Genomic DNA, 7,310 nt, shown 5'->3' with positions numbered 1-7,310 from the left:
TAGTTCAGGCCGTTACGGACGCGGCGATACCAATTATGTATAGTTTATTTGTTTGTTTATATATTTTTATTAATAATAAAGGACTGATAAGGGAAAAAGGGGGATTTTTACTTTTAATACTTTTAAATCTTTTATTTTCTTATTTTTACACATCTTTTTTTAACTTTTTTTTTACTTTATTACTTTGTCCCACTAGGGGACATGAGGGCAGGAGGCCCTGATCGCTATTCTAATACACTGCACTACATGCGTAGTGCAGTGTATTAGAGCTGTCAGCTACTCACTGACAGCAAGCATAGTGGGTCCTGACGTTGTCAGGACCCACTAGGCTTCCGTCTATGGCATCGCCGGACGCCATTGTTTGGTGTCCGGTTGCCATAGCCACCATCGCCGGCCGCTATCGCGTAGCAGGCCGGCGATGGCAGCTTAACCCCTAAAAAGCCGCGATCTCTATAGAACGCGGCTTTTAAGGGGTTAATCAGCGGGGACACAGCGATCGGTCCCCGCTGTAGGAGCTGTGACAGCTGCTGAACAAGACAGCAGCGTCACAGCTCCTGTATGTGTCGGGAGGACGGCCGAAACGGCCGTTACTCCCGAGACGTACTATTACGGCATGGAGCGCGAACGATACAGCTGCCATGACGTAATAGTACGTCAAGGAGCGGGAAGGGGTTAATGTGAGGCGCGTTCAAAATTCATCACACGTCGCGCCTCACATCAGAAAACGGAAGATTTTTTTTTTTTATTACTGTTGGCAAAAGTATCGAAATTGGTATCGAAATCGCAATACTAAACGAAGTATCGGTATCGAAGTCCAAATTCTGGTATCGTGACATCCCTAGTCTACATATTGTCTACAAACAGGTTGTGTGTTACCTTGTGAGCCTGCAGTCCGGTACACAGGCTCCCGGGATGCACGGAATCCGCCACGGATCTGAGGGAAGCCGGTATTAGCCGCCAGGGAACATCTCTGTAAGATCCTCTGGCCCGCCCTTTCCTCTCATTCCCTGCCTCTCAGATCTCGCGCGATGAAGCAGCCTATCTGCGCATGCGCGAGTTCAAAGAGACAGAGAGTCCTGGGTCCTGCCGCCGATGGCCATAGTGAAGCGCTCCTGCACGAAATGGTGAGTATATCTTAAATTCTATATTTTAAGGGTAAAAGTTGGGGGTCGTCTTATACGCCCAGTCGTCTTATACGCCGACATATACGGTAGATAGATAGATAGATAGATAGATAGATCGTAGCGCAGTCGACTAATCCAGCATTGATGGACGTGATATAAACTGCATAACAAACTTTCTGAAATATTATATCTTTATATAAAAATAATTATATAATATAATAATATGTAAATGTTATATTGTAAAAACAATAATTTCCAGATTATTTGCAGTTCTGTAGAGGATACTAGATTATTGGATTGTGTTTTATTGTGCCTAGTGCATATATAAAAATGCACAATCCCTGTTAACAATAATCTTTTATACAATATTTTTGGCTATACCACCCATCACCTATAGAAGGCAGTGTTGCAGTTCAATAGTATTCAAGTCCATCACTGAGTCTGTACTGGTGTATACTGGAAGTTTATGTGAAATACGCAAAAGTCTAGCACTTTAGTCAATCCTGATTTCCTCTGTAATAATATGGAATAAAAGAGGCATAAACAAGATGGAAAATGAATGGATGAAGTTGACTGAACTTTCACTTCATTGAAATTAATGGATCTGCCACACAAGATGGTACCTTGATTGGGGGAGGGGGGAGCAGTTGAATTTTGATGAGTATCACTTTAAGATAGTCCCTCTTGAACTGTCTTCTTCATAACTAATAAATGCCAAAATCCAAATTATAAACTGCAAAGAAATTTCCATTTCTTAAAAAGAAGATTGATGAATCAAATATTTATGCAAACATTACAATGGCTATCGTCTATAAGAAGCGTGTTTATGTTTTATCTTTCTGACAAGAACTTAATTGCTCTAGAATTGGGACGAAACATTATTGCTTTATATATGCAGGCTCCTCAATCTTTATAAGACCGCTCACAAAGCTGCAGACTTGAGGATTTCACTATTGTAGAAGCGCAACTTGTATTTATTTCATGTCAATTGTGGTTTCGACTTCTGTGATAAATCCAGAGTATACGTCTAGTAAGGCAGAGGCGTAGCTAGGTTCTCCTGCACCCGGGGCAAAGATTCAGATTGCCCCCCCCCCCAACTTATTTCCCGACATCTCCTTCCCCCATGTTTTCTTTCCCTACCAATCAATGAGATGTAATTTTTTTTCACAATTTTTTTAATGCAACGCGAGTATAAAAGCATTTCTACATTTTACAAGCGATATAGTTCTATAATGTAATTAACATAAAAATAAATTAAAAGAAAATAAATTAGAGGCCACATACAGCCCCCTGTAGATAGCGCCACACACAGCCCCCTGTAGATAGCGCCACACACAGCCCGCTTCCCCCTAGTAGATAGCAGCACACTCCCCCCCCTTGTAGATAGCGCCACACACAGCCCGCAGCCCCTTTGTAAATAGCGCCACACTCCCCCCCTGTAAATAGCGCCACATTACCCCGTTTTAAATAGCGCCACACTCCCACCCCTTGTACTTAGCGCCACACTGTGAACAGACTGGTGAGCGGTAGCCTACTGCTACCACTCTCCGCTCTGCCTGGTGTGACTTACCGGAGGAGCCGAGGTGGTCATTCGGCGCAGGCAGCGGCGGAGTTCCTTCTGACTAGGGTTGGTGACCACCAGGGCCAGCCTTAGCTTGGATGGCGCCCTGTGCGGGACTCTCTATTGCCGCCCCCTACACAAACCAAAACGTAACCACATATATGAACACGCTGGAACATATATACTGTACATACATAAAGACAGATATTTAGACATACAGGCAAATATACATACACACATTCTGGAATATATACATACAGGTAAATATATAGACGTACAGACACATATACACACACACACACACACACACACACACACACACACACACACACACACACACACACACACACACACCGGCAGATAAATACACAGACAGGGACATATACAAATACATAAAAGGCACAAATATACAAGCACAAAGACACATTCACAAACAGACCCATATATACGCACACAGGCACATATATGCACAGTGCAGATAATGTAGTAGATGTTACCTGCAGTCCTATGTAACACCACAGATAACACAGTGATAACTCTCTGATTACAGATAATGTAGTATCTGTTACCTGCAGTCCTATGTAACACTACAGATAACAGTGATAACTCTGAGTACAGATAATGTAGTAGCTGTTGCCTGCAGTCCTATGTAACACTACAGATAGCACAGTGATAACTCTATGAGTACTGATAATGTAGTTGTGTCCCCTGCAGTCCTATGTAACACCACAGATAACACATTGTGCTAAATTACAATCTCAGCTCTGCTACACAGTACAGATAATGTAGTAGTGTTATTTGCAGTCCTATGTAACACCACAGATAGCACAGTGATAACTCTCTGAGTACTGATAATGTAGTAGATATAAAAGAGACAAACACATGCAGAGACACAGACAGACACACACACACACACACACACACACTATACACACAGACACTCACCATGTCTCCTTGCTGACAGGTCAGGACGGGCTGTGGGCTGAGCTTCCTCTCTGTTTCTCGGCATGTGTAACTTCAGAGCTGGAAGGCTGCAGCACGGGAGTGGACCTGTCCCCTGACCTGAGTCTTCTGACCTCATGTCACTGATGTGAGGTCAGGTGACAAGTCAGGTGACTGGACTGGTCCACTCCCTGGCCGTCACAGACCCCAGTCAGAACGCCCTAATTTCCTGGTTCCTCCTAAGCTGCTGCAGGTGTCCCACATATGGGGCGCCTGTCAGCAGCGATCAGCTGCTCTTCGGCGCCCCCCCTTCTCTTGCGCCCGGGGCACATGCCCCGCCTGCCCCCCCTAGCTACGCCCCTGAGTAAGGTGCATCAAGGTGAAGGTTTAACCCCTTAAAGAGGCTCTGTCACCACATTATAAGTGCCCTATCTCCTACATAAGGGGATCGGCGCTATAATGTAGGTGACAGCAGTGCTTTTTATTTTAAAAAAACAATCTATTTTCACCACTTTATTAGCGATTTTAGATTTATGCTAATGAGTTTCTTAATGCCCAAGTGGGCGTGTTTTTACTTTAGACCAAGTCGGCGTTGTACAGGGGAGTGTATGACGCTGACCAATCAGTGACCAATCAGAATCATGCACTCCTTTCCATTCATTTACACAGCGCATAGGGATCCTGCTAGATCCTTATGTGCTGTCTTATACTAACACATTAACAATACTGAAGTGTTTAGACAGTGAATAGACATTCCACGGGATGTCTATTCACAATCTCTGCACTTCGTTACTCTGTCTGTGGTAGTTACAGCAGAGGAAGCGTGATCTCGCGAGATCTCTCTGTAAATGACAGGTTACAACGACATTACGCGTCCTCTGCTGTAGCTACCACAGACAGAGTAACAAAGTGCAGAGATTGTGAATACACATCCCGTGGCATGTCTATTCACTGTCTAAACACTTCAGTATTGTTAATGTGTTAGTATAAGACAGCACATAAGGATCTAGCAGGATCCCTATGCGCTGACTAAATGAATGGGGAGAAGTGCATGATGCTGATTGGTTTAGATTGGCATCGTTTTTTGAACATCCTTTTATTTTTCTAGGACGTTACAAGGCTTATAATTTTAGCAGGAATTTCTAACATTTTCAAGAAAATTTCATGAAATGTTAAATACTTTTGTGTCAAAAAAGACAAAAGTATAATAGGTATGATACCTTTATTGGCTAACCATAAAAGTTCTATATGCAAGCTTTCAGAGCACAGAGGCCCCTTCTTCAGGCAGTTTACAAATGAATGACTTAGAAAAAAGTACAACATTTAGATGTTACACAAAAGACAATTAGTACATGAGGTGATACATCATTAAGATAAGCTGGGGCAATAAAACTGAGGTTATAGGGGTGATGACTTAGGAGTTAAGGCATCTGGAGTCAGTCTGATGGGGGACGTGACGTGTGTCCATGTAGTGGCTCATAAATCCTGGTGTTAGATTGAGGCCTTGTGTCAATGACTGGAATTTTATCATCATCTTGAATTCCCAAATTTTTCTTTCTCTGTTGTTTTTAAAATGACCCTTCAGAATGAGTACCTTTCAAAAGCCTATTTTTTTAGGGACCAGTTCAGTTCTGAAGTAGCTTTGAAGTAGCTTTGAGGGCCTTATATATTAGGAACCCCCACAAATCACCCCATTTTTAAAACTGCACCCCTTAAAGTATTCAAAACAGCATTTAGAAAGTTTCTTAACCCTTTATGCGTTTCACAGGAATTAAAGCAGAGTGGAAGGGAAATTTGCAAATGTCATTTTTTTTTTTTTTTGCAGAAATTCCATTTTAATCCATTTTTCCTGTAATACTGAAGGTTTTTAGCAGAGAAACACAATTGAATATTTATTGCCCTGATTCTGAAGTTTTTAGAAATATCCCACATGTGGCCCTAGTGTGCTAAACAAAGGCCCCAGAACAAAGGAGCACCTAGAGGATTTTTGGGCCTTGCTTTTCTTAAATTATATTTCAGGCATCATGTCAGGTCTTGTGGTGCAAAAATAAGGGAAACACCTAAAAAAAATACCCCATTTTGGAAACTACACCGCTTGAGGAATTAATCTAGGGGTGTAGTGAGCATTTTGACCCCACAAGTGTTTCATAGATTTCATTAGAATTGGGCAGTGAAAATGCAAAATGACATTATTTTCCAATAAGATGCTACCTTGAGCTTTACCTCAAGATTTTTAATTTTTTCAACAAATAAATGAGGAAAAGCACCCCAACATTTGTAAAGCAACTTCTCCAGAGTACGGAAATATCAAACATGTGGTCATAAACTGCTGTTTGGGCAAGCGGCAGGACTCGGAAGGGAAGGCACGCCATTTAGCTTTTGGAGCTCTGGATTGATTTCTCTGCACCATGTCGCATTTGTAAAGGTACCAGTGCAGTGGAAACCCCCCAAAAGTGACTCCATTTAGGAAACTACATTGTATAAAGCCATCTGTGTAAGATGCACAGACAGCTTTTTATACCATACTCTGGTCTTGCGCATGGCGTTGTATGGTTTTATGACCTGGCCAGACAGGTCAACGCCACCCATATATTTGTTGTACTCCTGTACGCAGAATGGTTTGGGAACTTGGGTGGTGGATCCGCGTACAGGGACTAGGCTGCCTCTGCTGTCGTGTATGCTGGTCAGTATAAGGACGTCCCTTTTATCCTTATACTTCAGGAGGAGCAGATCGTCGCTGCAGACAGCTCTGCTCTCTCCTAATTTTAGGATCTGACCCAGCAAAGTTTTGGGGAGGCCCTTCTGATTTTTGCGGATTGTTCCGCACGCCAAGGTGGATCTGGATGAGAGAACTTTTAACAATGGGACACTATTGTAAAAGTTGTCCAGATATAAATGATATCCTTTGCCAAGTAATGGATGGATAAGATCCCATACGATCTTTCCACTAATTTCTAGGAAGGGGGGGGCATTCTGGGGGATCTATATGGGATTATTTTCCCTTATAGACTCTAAAAGAGTAGGTGTAACCGGTGGCACTTTCACACAGCTTGTAGAGTTTTATACTGTACCGGGCTCTTTTATTGGGTAGATACTGCCTGAAGTGCAGTCTACCCTTGAAGCTCACTAGTGATTCATCCACCGAAATATTTTGTTGGGGGGTATAAACTTGGGAAAAAAATTGGGAGTAGTGGGCAAGCAATGGTCTTATTTTATATAGTCTATCAAAATGTGGGTCCTGTGGGGGTGGGCACTGACTATTGTCATTGTAATGCAGGAACTTTAGGATGGTTTCGAATTGCTTCCTTCTCATTGCTGTGCGGTAAAGGGGGGTATTATATAAAATATCAGGGGACCAATAGTCTCTAATACTGGGCTTTTTTATGAGACCAAAACTTAAAAAAATGGCCCAAAACTTCCGCAATTCCACTGGGTTTGTGGGGGTCCAATTTTGGCCTCTCCCATAAAATGAGTCGGGATTCTGGGCGATAAATTGTTCCGCATAAATGTTGGTCTGTTGGACAATTAATTCTAAAAGGGCGTCTGAAAAAAAAAGTTTAAAATAATCAATGGGGCTGAAACCCGTAATTTCAATTTGAATGCCTGAGGGGTCTGTAAATTCAGGCACCTGGGGGGTATATTTGTCCGCAGCTTCCCAGGTCAGCTAAGGCAGAGCAGGACCT

This window comes from Rhinoderma darwinii, chromosome 5 (assembly GCF_050947455.1).
Source record: "Rhinoderma darwinii isolate aRhiDar2 chromosome 5, aRhiDar2.hap1, whole genome shotgun sequence".
Taxonomy (NCBI): Eukaryota; Metazoa; Chordata; class Amphibia; order Anura; family Rhinodermatidae; genus Rhinoderma; species Rhinoderma darwinii.
The sequence above is the reverse complement of the archived record's forward strand: the minus strand, read 5'-3'. Positions refer to the sequence as shown.